General features: G+C 43.9%; 1 long non-coding RNA gene across 1 annotated transcript; it reads right to left on the bottom strand.

Moving 5' to 3' along the window:
* Positions 1 to 4,441: 4,441 nt before the first annotated feature.
* On the bottom strand, positions 4,442 to 24,312 carry LOC116592895. The gene is made up of 3 exons (XR_004286653.1): positions 24,224 to 24,312; positions 10,768 to 10,860; positions 4,442 to 5,053 (listed from the first exon to the last, which is right to left on the bottom strand). It is a non-coding gene; the product is annotated as an uncharacterized LOC116592895 (long non-coding RNA).
* Positions 24,313 to 24,806: the final 494 nt, after the last annotated feature.

Raw genomic sequence — 24,806 nt, 5'->3', positions numbered from 1 at the left:
ATATAATGTCATAATTATATATAATATAATATGTTATATTATAATTATATAACAATAATGTTATATAATTATTGAACGACTGCAAGAATGTTCTAGCATTTCACAAATGCTTTTACAGGGAGGAGAACAACATAGGGATGTCTGTACCACGGATATTTATTTTTCCAAAAGCACTTACCAGAGGCTAGTTGTGGAAAGAAGGAATCTGCTGAACAACTCTGCTGCTTGGGGAGGGGAGGATCTGCTGAGAAAGATCTACTGAGGAGAGAGAAGCCAGACACTTCTCATTTCTTGCAGAAGGGAGGGAAGGGAGAAGAGGAAAGATGTAGGTCTTTCCAGGTAGGGATTTGATGGAGCGGATCAGAGATTAATGCATCTGAATATTCATTCATTAATTTCTCTGTTCATCCACTTGCCATCTTTTTTGAGCACCCACTATGTGCTGGGCACCTGCTAAGCCCTGTTGTTACCATGGGGAACATGGTGAGCATCATTTCTGCCCCTTACAGCTTGCATTCCAGACAGGTGAACAATACTGTGAAGGACAGATGTGGTGAGGATTCTCCCAGGAGACATATGGGTGGACAGGGCAGGTACCACGGAGTGTGGGGCTGGAGGCTAGGCAGCAGCTCTGGCCAGCTCTGGCTGCTCAACCTCCTTTCCCCCATTTCTGGCTTGAGTATCCTGATTACCTGCAGGGGAATCATCTCTCCCTGTCCTTGTGCAGTCATGGTGAGTTAAATCAAAGTGCCTGCTCCTCCTCAGCCACTCAGCTCCTCTCTCTCCCCTGGGACTTTGAATTTTGAGCTCAGTGATACACACACACACACACACACACAAATATAACCTAACAGTTGGGGTGCATTCATCTCAGAGGCAGAGGCCTGCCGAGGCTCTGAGTCATTTTTGCCATTTAGACCCCTGCAACTCTCCTGGCTGCTGCCGTTTTCTGGGAACAAATTACCAGTGGTTCCTTTGATTTGGTGAATTATCTGATAAACTTCAGATAAATTCCCTTCCTGTGTATGCTAGCCACAACTTCTGTTGTTTGCCACCAAAGACCTCTACTTGATTCAGTGGCCTTCCTGGGCTCTGCTCAGCTGTACCATGTGTTAATGTCAATGACTGACAATGCTGGCCTGGAGTAGGGCTTCTAAACATTCCTATCACTTCTCTCAATATGTGTTCTGAAAACTCCATACACTTTTCATAATATGATTTTTTTCCTGACTTTTCTTCAGTGCATGGATTAGCAAAAATGTTTCAGTATAGGGTCTGGCCAGAAGGTACATATTTTGGGTTGTGTGAGCTATATAAGATATTAATTTTCTATGGTGAGGAACAGTTTATCCCAAACTTAGCAGCGTTAAACAGCACATGTTTACCAGCTCACCAGTTGAGCAGGATATGGGCATGACTTAGCTGGAATCTCTGCTAGGGTCTCATAAAACTGCAGTCAAGTGAGCGGCTGGGCTGCATCCTCATCTGGAATCACACTTGGGAAGATGCCACATCCTAGCTCACGTGGTTGTTGGCAGAATTAAGATCCTTGCAGTTTGTAGGACTAAGACCTCAGGTCCCAAAACCACCTGCACTTCCCTACCATGTGGCCCTCTTCAGAGACAGCTCACATCATTGCAACTTGCCTCTTCAAGGCTGGTAGGAGAGTCTCTCCGGTCTGCTAAAATAGTCTTAAAGCAAAGCCATCAAAGGAGTGATATCCCACCACTTTTGCTGTCATCTACTGGTCAAAATCAAATCATAGGTTCTACCTAGATTCAAAGGGAGGGTATTATACAAGGTTATAACTCATTGGTGGGGGGTGACCTTAAGGTGTGTTGTCTATGTAAAGTCTGTTGCAACTGTTAAACTCTGCCTTTGTAGTGCAGAAGCAGCTGTAAACCAATGAGCATAGCCACGTTCCAATAAAACTTTATTTTACAAAAACAAGCTGAGGGCTCAGTTTGGCTGATGGATTATAGTTTGCCAACCCCTGATTTTTAGAGTAATATTGTTGACCTGCCCCAGAAGATTTTTGCTAAAAAAATGATTGAAGTAAAACATACTGGAAAAAATGTTTTGAACACCATGGTTTTTATATTTGATTAGGTTTCCTTCTTCACTTTGGTTGCTAGGGAACTCTGAGCCAAAGTACAACATCCATACTAAGTGTAAAGGACTCCACAGTATGCATTTTCTGTATTTGCCTCATTCCTGGCTCCATTCAATGTTCTAATCTTGATTCCTCTTCTTTCACACTGGCATGATTCATGTCATCTTGCTGCATTGCGTGTGTCTAAATCCTCTCTGTATAAGGTGGGGAGAATGTTTTATAAAGGAAAATATAATTGTCCTTTAGTATGTAGGGTGCGTTGGAATATGAATTTCCCAATTCCAATATTGGAATTACCCCTATAGTCAAAGTAAGACTAATAGCAATTTAATGGACGAATATCCATGTTCCCCTCTGTTATTAAGGCTGAGGAGAGTTGAAAAATTCTTCCTCAGCAAATATTGTTGTTTTCTTCTAGTTTTATTCCAAGGTTGGGCTTAGAGAAGAATATTAATACCAGCTCATGGGCATTGTAGGCTGTATTGGGTGCACCTGGGTGGGGCTAGTCTCGGGCAGGGATTCTGGCTCAGCAGCTCTGGACCTTTGAGATCACAAGCTATATCCTACAAGGGTGCCATTGTGTGTGGCGCTGTGGTGATGATTTCACTGCTGGGCAGTCTCCCTCTAAGATTTCTTACGGCCTGGGGAAGGCAGGTGGAGCATGGTTCTCCAGTGAAATCATCAGGTCCAAACTGCAGCTGTCAGCCTCACCCTATACATCCAGGTCCCAGTCTCATCTCCTGGGGTGGAGGTGGTAAGGGGCAAGCAGCCTGCTTTAGTCAGCAGTGGTGATGCTGGCAAGCTGGCTCAGGAGGTCTGAGGTAGCATAGCTCAGATGATCTTCCCAGAGAAACCTGGCCCTTTCCTTGGAGCTGAATCATGAGACCAGCTTTTTGAGGCCAAAGGACTTTAGCTGTCCTGCTCCTTCCAAACTATGGATGCCCTGCAATCTTAGGATTTTTTCTGGGGGTAGGGGGTTGACGTGTGTATGACTGAAATGTCTCCTGAAGTGACTAGCACAGGAGGAATGAACCCAAATGAACTAACTTAGGGAAACATATATTACATGGCTCCTCACAGATAGTTTCTTTTATCCAGCAAATATGTACTAATTTGCCTAGAAAGCCAGTATAGAATAGTGGTTAAGAGCAAGGGTTCTGGAGATGGGCTGCCTTGTGCAAATCCTGCCTCTGACACTAACTAGCTGGGTGATCCCAGACATGTTACCTGACCTCTCTGGGTTTTCTAATATATAAAATAGGGATAGAAGCAGATGTGGATTCTCTGTCATGTCCCTGCCTTTCCTCTTAATTTGGTCTCCCTGGGAGGAGCTAGCTGCCATGTCATGAGGACACTCAAGCAGCCTAACGAAGACATGCATGTGGAAAATCTGAGGCCTGCCAACAGCTGTATTAGCAAACCATCTTGGAAGTGGATCCTCCAGCCCCAGTCCAGCCTTCAGATGACTGTGGTCCACACCAACATCTGGATTATAACCTCATGAGAGACTATGAGCTAGAATGGTACAGTTAATATGCCCCTGGTTTCTCAATGCTTAGAAGGCATTTGAGATGATAAATGTTGTTTTAGGCCACCACACTTTGGGGTAAAGTAGATATGCAATAAGAGATAACCTAATACAGACCTTTTTTATATGTACAAGACAGACATGGTTTTGACTACCATGGAGGTTATATTCCACTACAGCATAGAAATGAGTAATGTATTTTCACAATACAATGTGAAAAGTGCTCTGGGGAAAGCATAGGCTGTGATGGGAGGATACAGGAAGGATATTGGATGTAGGTGGTGGTCAGGAGGTCTACCTAGAGTTAGTAATCTAAGTTGCATTTGGAAAGGTGAGCATAAGTAGAGAAGCCTATTTCAGGAGAAGGAATGGCATGTGCAAAGACCTGAAAGTGAGAAATGGTAAGTAGGGGCAGGAGTTAGAAGGGGGCCAGATGATATTGGCCATTGGGCTCTGTGATAAAGGAATTTGGACTTTGAAGTGTTTTAGGCAGGATGGATAAGGCTTGCATCATGAAAATGTCAATCAGACTATGCACTGGAGTAGACTAGAAACAAAAAGAAAACCTAACTATTTATTTCTATTTATTTGTTCTATGCTGATAAAATATTACATTATCAGATATATACAGACTTATTTTTTAAAATAGAAGTAACTCTGAATATACTGAATATACTTGTTTTACTTAAAATAACTTTAGGTTGTAAAGATTTTCTCATTATTACCATTAAATATAGTCTATATGATGGCAAAGTGGATCTGAATGTACCACAATTGATTTAACCACTCTCCTATTGGTTGGTTAGATTATTTTTTATTTTCCACAGTTATAAATACTACTAGGGTAAATGTGAGAGGGTCTCTAAGAATCTTGTATGGTGAGTTTTGTTTTCTGGCCGTTTTGAGTAAGAAGTTGAAGGGTGTGTAGGGACAGGAGTATGTAGAAGAAGTAGTAGATTGTGCCTTAATTACCTAATGTATTGGTGACATCATTCTTGGTATTTTCTGAGACATTCCTGATTTGGAACATTCTACTTCATTGGAGCCATATATCCTGAGTTTTTGTTTGGAAAATATTGTCACCCCTCCATGGCACGAACTTCATGCTTCAGCAACATGGGCTTACTTTTCACATCCCACACCTGCTATGCTGTTCTCACTTCTTTGCTTAGGCTCTGCCTTAAGGCTCTGCCTCTAATGCCTTCTTCTCTCTCTTATCTGTCTACATCCCTTTCACCATTTTTTTTTTTTTTTTGGACTCATCTGAGGCATCTCCTCCAGCAGGTTTTCCTAATCTTGTTCTACCCCAGACTGGGTTAAGATCTTCTTCACCATGCTTCTATAGTGTCCTGTGCTTACTTCTTCCAATGAACTCAGCATTTTAGAGCTCTTGCCTGCCCAACCATGAGGTCCTGGAGAGAAGATGATAGATTGCAAAAACAGAACAAACTATTGCTTTATATGATGACTGAATACTTTGGGCATTGAGCAAAATTTTAGTGCAAGGGTAAATGAATCAATGAGCCCCAGGTGAAAAGGTGAGTAGTTGGGCTGCCCTAAGGCTGGGGTTTTGCTAGACAAAGCTAGCCTATCTGGACAAAGAAACGGAAATTGTCAGGACAGTTGAAGTAGTGGACCATGGGGTGTGTACTGGTCAGGAAGGAAGTGAAGACAGGAAGGGCTGGCAGAGTGAATGCAGAAGAATCAAGAACCAGAGGCTCCGTGAATTTAAAGGACTGGTGTGGTGACAGAAACGTCAGGGCTGGGGCCAATGAAGCAGCAGGGCCACGATCCTGCAGCTGGAAAGTGGGGAGCTCTCAGGTAAAAATACAGTCCTATTTGGGTACCACCTCCATACTCTTTCTACTGCATCATGCTGTTGGGGGGTGGGGGCTTTCCAGGTTGGAGACACAATCAGGAGACTGGATTAGCACCTATCATTAGCGGCGCCCAGGCATGTTGAGTGTACTGGTGTCTACAAATATCTTCAGAGGTACTTTTCATTGTAGGCCACATCTACTTGAAATGAAAGGCAGTTCAATGCTTTTCAATGCTTAAGCATTGAAAGTCAGGTTTTTTGTTTTTTAAATGCTCTTGACTCAGGTCAAGATCAGAGCCAACAGACCTTGTAATGGGGCCAGATCAAAGTTATGATCAAATGGCAAATTGGTGCAAACATCAGGACCCCCTGCCACTGAAAGACTCTTGTTCTCTTCTTAATTGCATACAACTAGGCAGTTTTCTCTATTCGTTTGTTTCCCATTCTCCCCTTCCTTTACTGGACCTAAAGTAACTGTATATGTGCACAGACATATTGCATTTTTTAAAACTAGATGTCCAAAGGCATGTTTTGATTGATATCCAATGGAGAAATGCAACTGATTTCTGTGCATTGATGGAGATGGGCTGGCGGAAAATGCTGGTTCTTTGAGAATACCCCCTTTCTCCATTCATGGCTATTCACTCAGCTCTCATCTCTATATTCCAGTAAGGTGTTTTGCTTTCACTGCTTAAAAAGAAAAAAAAAAAAAATAAAAACATAAAAATCCTTGCATCCCTTGTTTGATTGGAGAATTTTTAATAGTTTTCACTTATCATTACCAAACCAAGGACAATTTCATAAATTTTTTGTACATCGTTATTACAAAGAGGGTGATCTGTCTTTAAGTAGGGATAAATGGAAAGAAATGAATCCTAGGTAGTTTTCTCTTCAAGTCAAGTATCTTGTTGTTTAAATTAACTTCTTCTTTAAAAAAATAAATGGCCACGGAAGATCTATCTTGAACCTGTCTGCTTCCCTGTTGCCATGACTCCTGCTCTTGTCCACATCATCACCTTCTTCCTCTGAAGCTTCAGGAGCCTCCTCAGTGGTCTTCCTCTTTCCAGTGGACCTCTTCCAGCCCATTCTCTGCATATAACTAAAGCGATTGCTCTAAAAACAAAATTGGGTCACTCCCTGCTCCCACATTTAAACCTCCAGAGGCTTCTCTTTACACTTGGAACAAGAACAACACTCCCTCCTACAGCGTCAATGGTCCTCTGAGACACGTCCCTGCCTCACTCCTAGCCCACTCCTGCTCCCCCATCTTGTGTTTCTGGAACAGACCAAGATCTTTCCCACCCCACCGTCTTTGCTCTGGCCATTCTGCTGGCCTGGAGGGCTATTTCCTATCTTTGCATGTCCTTCTCCCATCATTCAGAGTCTCCACTACTGCAGAGTCTAAAGCCCTCTCCTCTCCCTCCCCCAACTGCTTTTGCACAAACCTGCTTTATTTTCCTGAGAGTGCTAACCAGAAGGAGAACCTATGTGATTTATTTACTTGTTCACATGTTTGTTGTCTGTCTTTCCCTGTAAGGATGTCCGCTCTGCGGGAGTAGCTTGCTGTCTTCTTTGTTTGAGTCTGCACCAGCAGCACCGAGAAGAATGTTAGGCACATAGTAGGTGCTCAGTAAAGATTTACTGATGGACTAAAGATCAATCAGCAATGAAAGTAAAGCATGTTTAAATAAAAATGTAAGTCAGTGGGGGAAGAGGTGAGTCAAGCATTTGTGTTGTATGCAACAACGTCTTTTTAATTTATTGGTCCTTAGAGGAAACTTACTTTCTCTCACCATAAAATCAAACTTAAAGGAAAAAATCATTAAACAGATTTAAAGGCTTGATTCAGGATGAGAAGAACTTGGTGTCTATGTCTCCAGTCAAGTTTCCATCAGGGAAATTAGAGGGGAATTGAGATAACATTTGGTGCTGACCTGCCAGAGGCTGGGGCTGTGCTGGGCTCACGAAAATCATAATAAATGGCACTTACTGTGGGCTTATGTGGTCATACCAACCTCAGCACACATGTGACATCCCTTATGTTAATTAATCCTCACCATGATTCTACAAAATTGCCACTGCCACAGACTTCGTTGTGTAGAAGAGGAACTGGGGTTCCAAGAGAGAACTTGCCTGAGGTTTCAGTCCCATTCTCTTTGACTTTGAAGCTTGTTCTTATATAACATTATGTATGACATACACAGTGACCATTAAGTATCTGTTCACGAGGGCAAGGCCCAGGCTTTAGGTAAAGGTATGTTCATCCACCAGGATCGAAATTTAGTCTCTGCTTCTCACTTCAGGCCAGATAGCCTACTGATTGCTTTCAGCCATCTCCTACCTTTAGTTTTCTGGTTTGTTCTCCTGGGAGCAGATGTCAAATGAACTGTGTGATTGATCCATCTGTTCCTGGTAAACCAAAGGCCTGGGAAATTTTTGCTAACTCATGGAGTGTGATATTTGATGCTTAGCATTGGAATGCTATATGCTATTTGCAAGAATACCTCAGATGTTTATTGCCAGCCCACTAATTGTCTGATATTCACAGTAGAGGGTTGTTCTGTAGGTCCTGGTGTCAGACAGAACTAGTTTAGTCCTGGCTCTGTCACTTATTAACTGTGAGACAATGTCTTTTGAAGGTCCCCTTTATGTGTGTGTGGATGCACCTAGGAAACAAGTTGCCCACCTCATAGCCTATGCTTGATTGTGGCCATGCGCTCCACACAGTGCCTATAATTAGCCCTCGGTAAGCATTAGCTATTGGTGATATTTTTATTATCATTATGAAACCAAACTTAAGGCCTGTCCAGACTGCAAAGAGGACTGGGGACACAATGATGGGTGAGTTTTTGTGGCCCAACTACATAGGGAAGCTTTAGATTAATAAGACCAAATATCCCAACTGCTCATGGTTTCTACATCTATAAAATAGCAATGATAATAACCTCCTATGGGCATAACATGTAAATAAAAACACCTGTAAGGTTGATGTCAACAATGGCTAATATTGATCGAACTTTAACATGTTTTGGATATGTTTCTGAGAATTTAGCGTATAATAACTCAGTAAATTTACATGACAAATAGTCTGAAGGAGCTGCTGTCATGGCCTCCATTTTAAAGATGAAGGACTGGAAGTAAGTGTGTTTCTGGGGTATCGCAGGGATTAATTAAATATTTATTCCGTGTGGAGATCTCTCAGCAGAAGAAACTTTTTATTATTGCCAGAGTGCAAACTGCTACCTGGTACATAATAGGTGCTCAGTGAATTTTTATTGTTGAGTAAATGAGACAGAGCAGAGTTTGATCTATCCCGTTAGGGCTCCATTGTAAATTGATTTGCTTTGTGTTCTGTAGAACATAGGGGGCCTTCAAAAGGTGTTGTCTCGTGGTTAAGAAGTGACAGAGCCCGGATTCGAATCTAGTTCTGTTGCAACTTCTAAAAACTTCTGGGGCTGGGAATGAGCCGCCATAGGTAGTCTGGAAATGCATGAGTATGATTGCGTTCTGATGAAACTATTTCCAAAAACTGGTGGCAGGACAGATTTGGCTGTGGGCTGGAGTTTGCCCAGTCCTCATAAGGATGCTGATGTTGATAGATAGTAACACTTATTTAAGTGCATATTCTGGGCTAGGAACAGTTCTAAGTACTCTCAGGCATTGTCTCCTGAGGGATGGACAAGGAAATTGTGTTCATCATGAAGTCTAAATATTTCTTCCAAGTCTGAAAGACAACAGAGCCCTGGCTAAGGAGATAATGTTAAAGATTCTGAACATTTTCCAGATTTGTGTATGAATTAAGTCTAGATCCTTACTACTCAATGTCTACTCCATGGGCCAGTGGCATCAGCATCATCTGGGAGCTTGTTAAACATTGGAGTCCTCCCCAGACCTCTTAAGTCAGAATTTGTATTTTCATAAGACTCTCAATTGGTTCTCAAGCATATTAAAATCTGAGAAGCCAAACAAAACAAAGCAAAAGACCAAATAGTGTTTAGTTCCCTGAAGTTTTTAGCTGTTGTGAATAACTTAGTTAATAATAATAATAAGGCTAAGACTTTCATTCATCTTGTGGGTGTGAGCCGATTGATAGCCTGTTGGCTGTAGAACACGAGAGGCAGGAACACGTCTTGCATGAGGAAAGATAAGTATAATTGTCAAATAGAAGCTTTATTGTCTAATAACCTTTGGAGGCTCCTTGGAAAATGCAGTCAATGACTTAATAATTTTTAACATAAAGGCATTCAGAATATACATGAGCTGGCAGTTTCACCAACTGGAGATAGAATTCAGTTGCTTGTGCAGAGATTAAAACCCAGTTTGAAAATTTTCAGAAGCTCCCAATCAGAGCCAGGATGAACCGTGTTCCATTTGGCTTCTTTCTTGTGACAGGACCAGTCTCAGTAACCCCTGTGACAGCCTCTCCTGGCTGTGGCTTTAATCTGATTGACAATCAGATCTGCACACAAAGGGCAGTGAGAAATCGGTCTGCTAACAAGCTCCTTGCTCTCCAGTCTCTGGAAGAATGTTGACTGACAGGGACACAATTAAAAGGGGATTGATTTATTGAACTGGAATGCTCTGGCCCCCCCTAATCTCAGCATCTCTCTGCTTGCAATCACCATTCCCAAACAAGAGTCAGCCTACACAAACGAAACCCTCGTGATCACCAGGGAGCCAAAGACACTCTTAGTTTACAGTTTCATTATAGGTAGCTCAGCCCCAGAAGGCCATAAAGAAAAACCACATAAAAGAAGTCCTTTCCTGCACGAGGGCCTGGATAAGGATCTGGAATTCAGCAGGGAAGGATGATCTAAACAAAAAGCAAGCAATGGTGATGAAAACTGCTAACCTTGGCTCTGGGTGGGGGGTAGGAGGGAAAGGGTTGAGAAGAGTAAATGGGCAAGCAGCCCTATTTTTGTCTTTTATATAATGAAACTGTAAATTTCTCTTGGAAATCACAGGGTCATTGGGTACCTGGAATGCTGATGGGGATGCCAATGGAATTCAAGGGAAGAAAAAAGTCTGTGGATTTGAATTCAGTGCTTCCTTTGAACTGTTTCATTGAACTGATGCAGTTGAATCTCAGCGATGTGTCTGCCAATAATTATTTATAGTTGTTGTGACTGGAAGGGTACCCCAGCATTTGTACCTCTCTTGTTCACCAGTTATGAACTGATGAGGAAGTAAAACAGAAGACTTGGCACCTGGGGAATCAAACTGCAGTGGCATCTTTGTTACCCATAAAGTAGAAAATGTAGCTGGTAGATTTTTTGCTCCTGAGCCCTCAACCTAAAAAAGACTTACCTTTCTGAGTCATTGCAGCTCTGGACGGGCCCCTGTGAAATGTTCGGTGCTGAGGGGCAGAGCGCGACAGGTTCCCTACAGATAGGCTCACTCCTAAGAACAGGAGAAAAGAAAGTTGCTGGGGCAGGATGTGTCTGATTTCTCTTTCCAGACTCACTGGATTACAAATATCACTTTCTCCCCTGGGGGTCATGAATGAGGGGACAGTGAGAATTCAGGAGTGAAGTGGGACTTTTCCCCATGGAAGCGATTGTCATCCGTGAGGAAGAAGCACCTTTCCCTTCTCTGCAAGTGAAATAATTAACAGAAATAATATTCAGAATGACGAGAGTTATAGTTTATGAAATATTTACCCTGTTTAGGCTTTGGACAGAATACTCTACCACATCTATTCTTCATGACAACACATCGAGATCGCTTTCTCGTGTCTCTCTCACAGGAGAGAACAGAGTCTACAGTCTACAGTCCATGGGCACACAGCTAGCGAGGAGAAGTATGGGGACAAAGCCCAGCTTTACTGGCTCCAGAGCCTGCCATAAGAAGCAGGGTCTGCTCTATACGTGGAGTGAACAAACGGAATGAAGGGATGAGTGAATGAGGTGAAATCTGAGGGAAACTGGGTGAGAAGCTTGGCCATGGAACAATCTGTGCAGTGCTGTAGGTCTGGCCATCTTTCTTCTAACTCAGGGGTTGGCCCTACAACCCTTCATCTGGATGTCCTGCCCTGCCAGGCCAGGCCTGCAAGGGCCCAGCAGGTGAGCTGTGGAGCTGGTCCGGCTGCTCCAGGAGCCCAGCATCAGGATGTGCTGAACAGAGAGTCCTGGGCATCTGCTTGTCCACTAGGCCAGCACTGTCCCCTTGGTTTGGTCTTCTATTTTATTCTAGATGACCAGCGGATCTGCTCCGACTGGCCTTCCAGATGGCCTAAATGCCACTGGCCAGAGGAGCAGTTGGACAAAGACCCCTTCCTCAAAGGGAGTGGGCTAAGCCATCTCTGCCCGAGTGGAAGTCCCACTCATGGGTGAAGCAAAGGTCCGACTCCCGGAAGCTGACATTCAGCTTCCCCTCTTCTGGTGGGAATTTGGCAGCCTTCTGTGCATCTGGCCACCACACTTCCAGATATCCTTTTACCACAAGATATTACCAGATACAGAGCCCCCATTGCCTTGTTCTTCCCTGCTAGCGCTTCATACCTGGAGATTTATCTTGTATACTTAGAGCAGCCATAGCTCTCTATGGGTGTGTCCTCCCTCCAGGAGAGGACCCGGTGCCTGTCTCCTGCTCATCAGCCTGGCCTCCTCATTTGCAGTCATGCCAGCTCTGGCTTTGCCTTCTGTTACCTTTATCTCTTTCTCTGGAAACTTCTGTCACTTCCAGTTTTCCCGTTTTCTCCTCCTACCTCAACCTTCCCCCAGGACCCCCCAGGACCCCTTCACCTTCTCAGCTTTCCTTTTCAAAGATGTTGTATTTTCCTCCTTATTTGGTCCACTGTGACCTGACAGGGTGGCTGAAGCAGCCTACTGGTGATAGAAATATGTCTTGGTTTTCCACAGATATATATATATATATTTTTTTTTTTTGAATGGGGCATTTGCAATAATTTATGTTGTTTAGCCAAAAGGTTAACAATTTTCTATTTAAGAATCAACCTCCCTAAATGAAAAATTTTGGTGCTTTCTTTTGTTTTCTTTGCTTTTTTTTCCTTCTCATTGTAGTCAGGTCTCCACATGCCCCGCGCATAGAGGCTGTCCTAGAGGGCTTCCTGAGGGATGCTTGTCAAGTGTGCTCTGCTTTGACTCATGCCTAAGGAACGCTGATTTCATGGACAGCGAGAAACATGCAGTTCTTTTGTCTTTTGAGGATTCTCTCTCACAGAAGGGATGTCAAAATGAGATGTCGCTGATGGTGCGGCACATGGAGTCAAAACTAGAGTGGTGTCAAGTCAGGGGTTCATTTGTACTTGAACCCCTCCAGGATTGGTCTCTATGGAAATAAATGTTCATGGAACAAAAGAAGACCAAGCAACACTGAATTTGTTGTGGAGACCCCGACTCTAAACCTAGTTGGCAAACATCAGTAGATCCAGGCTCTTCTCCATAGATATTTTCTTTTCTTAAGCTAAGTGGTCCCAAGGAGTCTGGAGGGGGCGCCATTCCTATTCCCACCTGGTGTCCCCATTACCCGGCTGGGGTACCCATAGTCAAGTGGCTCTGGGTATTGCTTGCTGAGATTCTGACATGAGAATTCCTATTGGGTAAAACCCATGTTTGTTGAGAACGTGTCTTGGTACCTTGTCTTCAGCAGCAGATGTTGAACCCAGGAGGGCTGAGGCAGGTGGGACACTTGATGTAACACAAGGAGATGACTGGTTGTAGTGGGGAATGCGGAAGGGCAACCAGAACATGATGAAAATTATATACCCCACACAGTGTTTCCTTTCCCTGGGGTTTTCCAGATCTTTAATTAAGAGCACATTCTCGAGGCAAGAAGCATTTCTGTGGAATCAGGGAAGGTGCTTACTCATGGATCCATGGCATCCCACGTGACCTAGAAATGGGTGTACCAAAGTAGCATGGAAAGCTCACCTGTCAGTAACTTGCAGCGAGTTTGGTACCCATGAAAGGCATGGAGTATGGTTTCTGACTAGTTCAAGTCCATTTTTTTGGTGAGGTGACTTGAAGGGGATAAATTTCTTATCCTGTCTGAGAGGTTCTTGGGGGCAGAGCCCTAAAACTGTCTTTTTTGTGTCTTTAATTTAGTGTTGATGCAACAATTATTGATTTAAATTGAGATACATAAAAATAGAGGGTGACCTCTTTATGGAAGAGTGGGTCCTACAGGCGATTTTGTTTCTCATGCTTGGAATGACACAATATGCTCTTCTTTCATGTTCGCATTTGATCTTCACCTTGGAAGATAAACTTCGATGAACTTGTAGACAGATAAAGGAACTGGGGCTCAGAGAGGGTGAGTGGCTTTCTGAAGATCACACAGGCAGAAAGTGACAGAGCTGGGACTTGAACCAGAGCTCCTGGATCTAAGTTCATCACTCACTTCGTCTCTTACACCAGGCACCCCCATGCACTCTTACAATTCATCAGGTTGGACAGGAAGAACCTGGGGAGATGGGTTGCAGAGACTTCTACATTAACTTTTGAAGAAAAATTATATATTTTGAGAGTATGAACTGATGCTAGGACCTGTTCTTTTTTTCCTGAAATTATCATCATGAAATGTTTTGTTTATACACAGAGAGCTAAGAATCACCAGACTTGCTTCTAAGGCAATTCCAGGATCCCAAAGCTTGGAACCATCAGAAACCATTGACCACCTGGACCACCAAACCAGAGCATGCCAGTCTCTCTAAAATTGGAAAGATTCTTATATGGGTGTCCACCCCACTGGGAAGATGGTCATTGGTGGTGGTGGGGTGTCGTCTACCATTTGCTGCCTTTGCTATTGTCAGGCACTGATCCCTGTGTCCCGTTCCATGCAGCATATATGAGATTCCCTCCTGATGACAAATGAGGAACTGAAAGTTGAAACTGAAACTTGAATTGAAACTTGCCCAAGTTCATGCAGCTAATAATGGCGAGATGTGAAATACAAACTCCACTAATACAAACACCCATAAGCTGTGATCTCGGCCATGGTGCTCTCGTGCCTTCAAGTAGATACTTGGTGATTGAACATGGTTGAACAGGAATCCAGGAGCAAGTGTGGCTAAGTGCAAATGGCTAGCACAGAGGGAACCGCTGTAGCTGTTGAGAAAGAGGGGGACTGTTTCTGAGATGCTGTTGGTGCTGTTCAGGGGCTGTCAGGTGGCCTGGCTACTGGGTCAAGCTGGCAACTGCTGGTGGGGAGGCCCTTCTGGGCAGACGGTGAAGAATGATACCTCATAAGCAAACCGTGCCAGCAATGGCCACTCCGTCACCAGCCCCCTTTTAGGTCATATTTCAAAGACTGGCTCAGGGCCACTGGCTGGGGCGCACGACTATGAGATCATGGCTGAGCAATCTGACTCTGAAAAATGTAAGGACCAACTTGGGAGTTTTATCGCATTTCTGCCGCCCAGGCATGAAGTCAGCTGGACTGCGCGTGACAGGGAGCGATCCTCTTGTAATTAGCCGAGGTGTTTTTCTTTCATGTTCTGCCTAGATTCGGTGTGCTGCGAGCGCGTCCGCTCCCTCCCAGCTACCCCACAGCAGTAGCGGAGGTGAGTCATGGCCATAAAATTTGGAAAGCTCGTCGGGGGATGGAGGGTGGTGGAGAAATATAAATTATCGTTATCATCTTTCAGGCACAGTCGAGTTAATTATTGCACTTTGCCCAGCTGCATCGTGCCTCTGCTAACCCAAGCCAGAAATGATGCTTTTAGCGGGAAGGGAATAGATGCCCTACAAGGACGGCAGTGCTGGAGGCCCCTTGCTCTTTTGGGGGAGGGTAGGGCACACTAAATTCCCAACACTGCTGCTCCCCAGCTGGGATCTGTGTGGATTTGCTCTGAGACACTTGGGTGTGAGCAGGGTCACGTTTTCTTTATTTTTTTTCTAGAGCAAGTAAGTCTGGCTTGGTTCTGCACCTGCCAGGACTGCTGGGAAACCCGTTTTTCGTTATGTCTTGTTTTTGGAGAGGTGGTGGTAAGGATTTTTTTCCCCTCTCTTCCTTGGGAATTAGGTAACTCAGCAAGATTGAGGGCAAGTTTCAAGTCAGGGGTCCACTGTGGAGAAATCCTTGCTCATGGTGTGCAAGCGCCATTTTGAAGGGAGTCTCCTAATTCCTTCCTTCCCAAGCCCGGTCAGGGGGCCTCATATTTTCCCTAGTGCACCCCTAGTTCACCACCCTCCCCATTCTGTGCTGCAAATCTCTGCCCTCAGAGGCTTTCAGACCACGATCCTTCCCCTCAGGGGAGACAATAAACATTTCAGGTTCAGCCACCTACCCTCTGTCTTCCTACATTCAGGCGCAAATTCACTTATCTCTCTCAGCCTTTCTTCAAACAAAACAGACAAACAAAGGTTAAGTTATGTTAGATTTTCTCCTTGGCTGTTTGCTCAGAAAAGGAGAAAAATGACCTTTCAGTTCTTTGAGTCTCCTCTCGGAGAACAAGAGAGAGCCCCTTCTCCATGAGTTTGTCATCACTCCGGCTCCTCCATCTTGAGCCTCTCTAAGGCTCAGTTTCTCCTTTAAAGATGAGATATACAGCCCCTTAGGGCAGTGATGTTGTGAGGATGAAGTGTTCTATGACAATGATGTGTCAGGCACTTAGGGTGTCTGGAGTTGGCTCCCAAAGCATGGCTATTGCTAGAAAACTGTGAGCTCTGGGATGATGCTCTTCATCCTTGAGGACAGGGCTGGAATTTGCTTATCTCAGTCACCTCAGCAACTGGGCCAGTCCCTGGCACTCGAACCTTCACTTTAGGAAGGCCACTAGCCGTGGCCTCTAACCTTCACTATAGGAAGTCTCTTCACTCAAGGCCACGTTAAGATTTCCAGGAGTCTGAGGCAATCTTGTTTTTTTGGGCAACTTCCTCCATAAAAACATGTGAAAGCATAGTAATGGATTTTCAAGGGCCCTAAATAGTTCATTTTATTTTACGATGTAAAAACCAAATTAAAACACCTTATTCAATCTGAAAAGTTCATATATATATATATATATATATATATATATATTTTTTTTTTTTTTTTTGAATTTTAAAGAATAACAAAATTTTTCTGGGTCCCTGAAGGTATGGTGGGCCCTGGCACTGTGCCTACCTGCACAATGGAAAAGTCAGCCCAGTCATCACAGATGAAGAAGAGGCATCAGAAGGCCAGCTGGAACTTGCTTGAGGGTTTTGATTTCTTGGTGCCCATATCTAGATGCAGCTTCACTTAGTTGAAAGCAAAGTGATTATGGTGGAGTGATCTGTACTGAGAGTAGGAGCCAAGGTCTGCTTGGACTGTGGAGGGCCTGTGGAAGCCCCGTCCTGCAGAAGCCACCCAACCCTTCCCAGCGTGTTCACCTCAGAGCACCGGCATCAGCGGTTCCCTCCCTTCATGGTTCATTTGGCCTTTGAGGAATAATTTCTCTAGTCAGGACATATGCGTATATCCACTGAGAGACTTCCATAGCACCCCTGGAGACCCTGTGCTTTTTATAGGATGAATATGTGGAATTGCCAGTTGTGTGAGTCATGAGTTGTTACTAATCATTATGTGTGGTTCAACCTGGTTCATCAATTATCCAGTTTTGAGTACGGGTCTTACCATCAGTGTGTAAGTTCCTCATGCATTTGATCATGGCTGGGTCTCCAGCAGCTGTCTCACTGTCCTCTAAGTATTTCTGGGGTGAATGGATAATTCAACCTGAAGGGAAGATCATCCCTATTGCATACACTCTTCCCTGCTTATAGAGCTGTAGGGCTCTCAAACTGGAAAAGGCATCAGGGTTTTCTGTGGGACTTGTTGAAACACAGATCACTGGGCCCCCTCCGAGGGTGCTGATTCTGGAGGCCTGATCATTAGCATTTCTAATGAGTTATCAGGTGAAGCTGGTCCTAGACACCATGCTTTGAGAACCTCTGTTTTGTTTTTATTTTATTTTTTTAAATTTAATTTTATTTTTTCAGTGTTCCAAGATTCATTGTTTAAGCACCACACCCGTGCTCCATGCAGTACGTGCCCTCCCTAATACCTACCACCAAGCTCACCAAACCCCCCACTCCCTCCCCTCCAAAACCCTCAGTTTGTTTCTCAGAGTCTACAGTCTCTCATGGTTCACCAACCCCCTCCCCCGATTTCCCCCAATTCACTTTTCCTTTCCTTCTCCTAGTGTCCTCCATGTTATTCCTTATGCTCCATAAGTAAGTGAAACCATATGATAATTGACTTTCTCTTCTTGACTTATTTCACTCAGCATAATCTCGTCCAGTCCCATCCATGTTCATATAAAAGTTGGGTATTCATCCTTTCTGATGGAGGCATAATACTTCACTGTACATATGGACCATATCTTCTTTATCCGTTCGTCTGTTGAATGGCCACAATCGCCAAATTGTGGAGAGTCAAGACGCCCCTCAAGAGAACTTCTGTTTTAGATTAATAGTTAGTTCTCTCCTGGGAATGGGAGGAAGATTAGTCCTAAGTATCCCCCCCCCAAAAAAAAAATCCCCCCTGAACTGGGTTGTATAGTGCCCCACCCACAAATCCATGTCTACCCAGTGACTGTGAATGTGATATTATTTGGAATAAGATCTCTGTAGATATAATCAAGTTGAGATCATATTGGATTAGAGTTGACCCTAAATCAATAATGATTATTGTCCTTATAAGAAGAGAAATAAGATAAAATGGAAAATAAAAAGAAAAACTTCAACACAGAGACACACAGAGACCCAAGGAGGGGAGAATGTCATATGAAGATGGAGATAGAAGGTGGAGTGATATATCTACCAGCTCAGGAATACCAAGGATGGCCAACAACCACCAGATAAGCCATGGGACAGATTCTCCATCAGAATCCCCAGATGGGACCCATCCTTCTGACACCTTGACTTCAAAACTGTGGGCTCCAGAACTGTGAGAGAATAAATTTATGTTGTTTTTAACCATTTCAGTTGGTAGTTATTTTTTACAGCCTTAAGAAACTAATATACTCATTAAAATGTGAGAAAAAAAATTCCACAAAAAACCCCATGCAGTGATTTTTAAAAAGCTTTTCTTTTTTCACGAGAAACTTTAAAGGGTATTGGAAATTACCAGGGTCTGCAGGCTATTCCAATCTGGCAAAGGGGGTCCAGAGCACTCTAAGTCATGCAACCCAAAGGCCACACCCATTCAGGGATACCACACAGGGCCGCTCTACTAGGTTCCATACCCAAGAGTCTGCTTTTGTGGTTTGGATGTGTGTCCTGGAAATCTATATTTAACTAAGTTCCCAGGTAGTTTATCGATGGTCCAAGACTGCATTAAAAAAAAAAAAATAGGTGGAGGGATGGAGTATGTATAATTTTAAAGTTGGCGAACCATACCTTTGACTTTCTAAACAAGAACTTATTTTTTTCTATGCCATTGATCCTTTGCCAATTTGTTGAAGCCTGTAGATGCCTCTCAGAATAGAATATGACTCTTAAATGCATAAAACAAAGCACATAGGATTATAGAAGTAGTCAATTATATTGAAATACAACAATGAGATTATGTAAAATTCCCAACTTTTTCCCATAGTACCATTGTTTATTAACATACTACATAATGAGAATTAGCAGTGCACCTAATAACTACATAATTTCCAAGTGGTAGAGTATAAATAACGTTTTGAAAAGCTGTGACCCTATAAGGTGATAAGAAAAATCTGTGAGGGGCGCCTGGGTGGCTCAGTGGGTTAAGCCGCTGCCTTCGGCTCGGGTCATAATCTCGGGGTCCTGGGATCGAGTCCCGCATCGGGCTCTCTGCTCAGTGGGGAGCCTGCTTCCCCCTCTCTCTCTCTGCCTGCCTCTCCGACTACTTGTGATTTCTCTCTGTCAAATAAGTAAATAAAATCTTTAAAAAAAAAAAAAGAAAAGAAAAATCTGTGATCTCACTTCATGCAAAGTCACAGGAACTGCTCATACTCTTGTGGTGGATGGTCCACATTTATAATTGAAAACATTTAAGTTAGAATTAGTAGAAACTAGAATTGGTAGAAATAAAGATGAAAATGTCCCCCAACTTCATGGTCTCCTGAGCTCTGCTCACATTGCTTTGAAAGCCCATGACCCTAAGTTAAGAACCTCTGGGGAGAAGCTCTTCATCTTTTTGCTTTCTCAGTGGTGGCCCCATCACCCTGCAAGGTCACAGAATATTCAGATTCTCCTCTTCTCAGCCACATAAAAATCTCCCTTAGCAGCTGTACAGGGAGGTGGACCAGACATGGGCATTAGGGACAGAAGCTCCATGGGTTCAAATACCTCTTCTCCAATTTATCAACTGCGTGATTTTCATCCTGTGAGCCCTGGTGGCTACATTTATAATATCCACTTTGTAAGGCTACAGTGAGGATTTGAAATGATGTATATAAAGTACTTGTAACACAGTAGGTGCCTAATCCAGACTAAATGTCAGTGATTACAAGCTATAAATAACAGATTTAAAAAAAAAAAACTTTTTTTAGTATTTGTTCAGTTAAGAGATATTTAAGTTTTGATGAGGAGTGGGTGGGAAGAATGAGAATTCCTCAAATCACTCCATGTGGGAGCTGGGTAGTTCATTCATCCGACAGTTTTTCAAAGAAAGTGCTGAGCCCTGCACCTACTGTGTGCACAGCTGAGCCAGAGGAGCACCCAGAAGATGCTGCCAGAAGTTGCATCAAGTTTTAGCCTTTCAGGCCTCCTGCCATCTAGCTGGCCAGGACTGGGTCCGGCAGAAGGCAGGTGGGACTTGCAGTAGCTTGATAACTTCTGGAACGTGGCTTGTGCTTTGGCTGATGTGGGGCCAGGCTGTTGAGAGGCAGGCAGATAGGTGGGGATACTTTCTACCACACTGATCCAGGCTGCCCTCCCGGGGGCCTGCTCCTTGTAAAGCCCACATGTGTGTGTGAGGGCCTCTGAGAGATGTAATGGGGGCCTCTCCTTGTCAAGTTTGTTCCACTGGCTGGTCTCTGCACTCACTTCTTCCCATCTTTGTGAGGTTAGAGCTAGCATTAGAGGTCTTGGGAGAGGCACACATTTTGTCCCAAGGGAGTGAGGGAGTGATGCGTTTGCAATCTTCCTGCTGTCCTCCGGAGTCTGGCCATAGTAGTCAGGCGAACTGTAACAGTGTCTACCAAGGTGAGAGAGACAGGGAGACAATCCTGTGCCTTGACTCCTGCCATCCAAAAGATGAGCTCCCCATTCGTTCTTTGTTTCCCCTAAACCTGGTCCTCCTCTCTTAGCGGATCCTCCCACTCTTTCCTCCAGTTCCTCTTCTCTGCCCAAGGTCAAGATGTTTCCCCTTCTCTGTTGTTGGGGTCAACACCTCTCCCTTCAAGATTCTCCACCTACCTCAAATGTCTCAAAACATTTTTCCACAAAAGACCATTACATCTCCAAGTAGAATTTGTAAACTTGTTAATAATAATAATAATTCACCAAATCACATGAAGATTACATGGAATAATGTAAATGAATGTATCTTTGAAATGCAAGGTACCACATAAAATTCATTCCTCCACCCAACCCTTTCTGCAACAAACATGTGTGAAGACTTTACTAGGTGCTGGAGATGCCTTCAAGGATTTCACAGTCTAATGAGATGCTAGAAATAAAGTGAGATGCTATAATAAAGTGTAATAAACGCCATAATTGTACAACATCTCATGTGTAATGGCATAGTAAAAAAGGGAGTGATTCATATTACTGTAAATATAGAATATACATATATAAAATACAATATAGTATATAATATAACATAGACAAACAAGCTCAAAGTGCTCTTCCAAGCATTTTGGAGACAAGCTTTCTGTTTGGTTGATCTAGTCCCTGGAATTATATTGACAACCATCTGCACCTTCTCTATGTGTCTCTAAAGTCAGATCTGTGTTCAAGGTCTGGAACTTTATCCTTGGGACAGCTTATTTGAATTCTTAAAAATCTCAGTTTTCTCATCTGTTATATCTGTATGATAATCCCTTCTGAGTTCACCATAGATACTGAAAGAGAGTCATTAACTTGTTTGTTTGACAAATAATTCTTAAGCAACTCCTATGTGTTGGATACTGATCTGGGCACTTGTGTTTTTATGGGGAGTGAGACAGTGGGTTCTTGTTCTCTCAGAACAAATGCCCTACTGGGGAGATAAGATAATTACTGGTGTGCAGCCCTGTTAACTGGCACCTGCAAGCTATGTAGCACATTCACTGTAGCCTTTCCCTTCAGATTATCTTCTTTTCTCAATGCTTCTGCACTTTACCTCAAAATTCTGTTGCCTTGGACTCCTTCAGATAGAGGCTGCATCAGGGAAGTCACGGAAGTCTGGGAGGAGGAGGCAATCTCAGCTCATGGGCCTGCAGGCTGAGTTAGTGAGAGTCTGAGCTAGTTCAGACTGTTCAACAAAATACCATAGGCTGGGGGCTTAAACAACACACATTGTTTCTCATAGATCCAGAGCTGGGAAGCCCAACATCAAGGTGCTGGTAGATTTGGTGTCTGGTGTGGAAGGACCTGCGATTATGCCCTCACACGGCCAAGGGAAAGACCATCTCTCTCATTGAATTCCTTCACATTCATGACCCAATCACCTCTCAAAGTCTCCCACCTCCAAATACTGTCACATTGGAGGTTAGGCTTCAACATATGAGTTTGGGCACAAACAGCTCGTTGTAGGGAGAAAGAGTGGGGAACAAATTAAAGATGTTTAAACCAACAAGCAAATATCTGTCTCTCTTGGCTGCTTTCTGGGACACGCCCAATATTTTTTTTTTTTTAATGACTTCTCTTCTTTGGTTTAGGATTTATTACAAATGTGCTTCCTCTGTTTCTCCTATAATCATGTCATTGAGTGGCCCAGAGATAAATGTCAACAACATAGCCCTTAAGGAGCCCTGGCCGTGGGGAGAGTGAGGGAGCTGAGTAGGACGCTGGCAGGCTCATCAGATGACACATTTATTAAACTGTGGGAGGGGTGGGGTGATCCATCCAAGTCCTGGGTCTGGCAGAGTTTACAATCAAGCCATAGGGAACAGAACACTTTTGCGTCTCAGCAAAGCTTCTCCTTAGCCATTGGGCTATTTTTCCCTGGCTCCTTTGTCAAGCCTGGGTTCCTCAGTTTTGACATTTGTTTTTCCTTTTGGACTTTTCCTCTCATTACAAATAGGTGTTGTGAATTCAAGCTTTGGGAAAGACAGCTGCATTTTAGGCATGGAGCTTTAGCTATATACGGCACCTGCAAAAGGAATCCTGTGCCTGGGACTCAGAGGCGAGGCCTGGGGTTTGGTGGGAGAATTGGGTAGGACAGGTCAACCATTTGGGAATAGGACTGGGTTTCTGGATTGCTTGGTGGGACAGCTATACAACTCCAAAGGGCTCTGCTCACAGAGAAAGAACACAGCTCGTGCTCTGGGCAAAGCTTTAAACTCCTTTCCTCCCATCCCCCATTCTCTCTCCACCTTCCGAGTTTTTAAGTGGTTGGACTAAGTGCCAATTTCCTTAGGAGCTAGGACTGGATCCAAGAAAGGCACTCTTGGGGTTGGGGGAGTTCATCTAGAATTCTGCTGCAGACCTACACGTACAGGAGCCCAGAGTCAGCATTCACTGTGAGGTTGGAAGAGGAACTCTGCTTAAAAGGGCTCTGGGCGGGGACCCTTCTTAGAATTGGGTGGGGAAATCAGAGAAGACCTTGCTGCGGTGCCTCAAGGATGTGTTTACCTTTCCCCTTTCCATGTTCCCTTCCATACTCATTCCTCCTCATGGGTTTCCCATGTGCCAGTGGTAGCATTACAATGATGATAAGGATGGCAGTCTGGAGTGAGGCATAGGTGTGTGAACTTCACCATTCTCTCTTGTGTGCCTTGGCTTAGAGATCAGAACTGCCCAGGGACAAGCACTGGATGGAAACAAATACCGCTCCGGTAATAGTTGGGTAAGCACTCCATAGCCCCCTTCTCTGTCTACTACCCTCAGCCCTGCTGCTATTACAGAGATCTTTGGAGAGCTGTGCTAGGTACAAGACTGAGACCTAGAAGCCCAAGCAAGGCTCCTATTGCCTCCCTGCCTCCAAAGCCTAGATAGATCTGTGAAAGAGCTCCATGTGTTTATCCATCTGATGGTAGATGTGAAGGTGGAACAGAGCTGATGAGATGGATTTGGCTTGGTCTAATGTGTAGGAAGCACAGGAGAGTGTGTCTGGCAAAAGTTCTGTCCTTGTCCTTGAGCACACGTGGTGGCACTGCCCACAAGAAATCACAGCCCTTGTATTCTAGTCCCCAGTATCACAAACTGGAAGCCAACTTTGATTCCTTTTTCTGCTCTTAGTTCCTCATCTACCTATTCACTAAGTTCTATCAACTGTAACTCTAAAATATCTTTTGGGCTCATCTGCTTCTCTGCACACCCTCTGCTGCCTTCCTACCCCAGGCCACTGGAGTCTGACTTCCAATACAACAAGTGTATCTTCCTAGGTCTCCACATACCCTCTTTGCCCCTCCCATCATCAGTGGTCCATATTGCTGTCTATCTGGTTAAAAAACTCCCCTACTGAATATTTTTAGTATCATCCCTTTGTGGTGGGGGGAGGGGGGGAACCTTCTTAAGTGTTTCTGACTATTCTAAGAATCCCTGTTTAATACCATTTCACCTCACCTATTCTCAGACATAGAAAACTGGTTTTATTTTTTTTCCCCCAGATGGGCCACCTTCTTTCTCATCTTTTCTCATGCCCTTCCCTCTGTCAGGTACTTTTGCCCCAACCCCACTCCCCTTTTAACCAACTCCTATGCAATCTTCACTTGTTTTCTTACCTGTCACTTTTTCCAGGAAGCCCCCCTTTCTTTGTATGGGTCAGTGGCCTCTCACATGTTCTGCAGCCACTATCCCTTTCTGATGATGCATTGTCATGGCCTGTTTATTTGAAATTCCCCCTGGCTGCTAGAGCAACCTCTGCCACCAACAGGCACCTCCTTGGCTTCTGATAGGCCACACACACACAATTCCCCTTCCATTCCACACTTTGCTCGTTGTTTTATTGGTTCTCAACAAAGCCAAAGGTGAAATATGTCAGCTCTTCAAGCAGTGATCCTGTGGGGTAGTGGTGTAGGAACTACTTTTTAAGTTATGCTGGAAAACTCCCACATGGGATGCAACTTCACCTCCTCTCTTCTTTGTTATGGTAGAAATTTTGAAGAAGCCTTGGTAAATATTTTTTTCTGTCTGAAGCCTCAATAGTTCAGCCAGGCTTTTGACAGGAGCTATATATCAGATGACTCACTGTGGAGCCACTGGGCGGGGTCTGAGATGATGTGCTATTGACCAGGAGAGGATGCACACACTCTAGATGGCAAGATGTTTCTCTCCTACAACCAGCCCTTCCTGAGCACCTCTCCT

The sequence above is a fragment of the Mustela erminea genome, chromosome 6, assembly GCF_009829155.1.
Source record: "Mustela erminea isolate mMusErm1 chromosome 6, mMusErm1.Pri, whole genome shotgun sequence".
Taxonomy (NCBI): Eukaryota; Metazoa; Chordata; class Mammalia; order Carnivora; family Mustelidae; genus Mustela; species Mustela erminea.
This window is presented reverse-complemented; position numbering and strand designations above follow the sequence as displayed.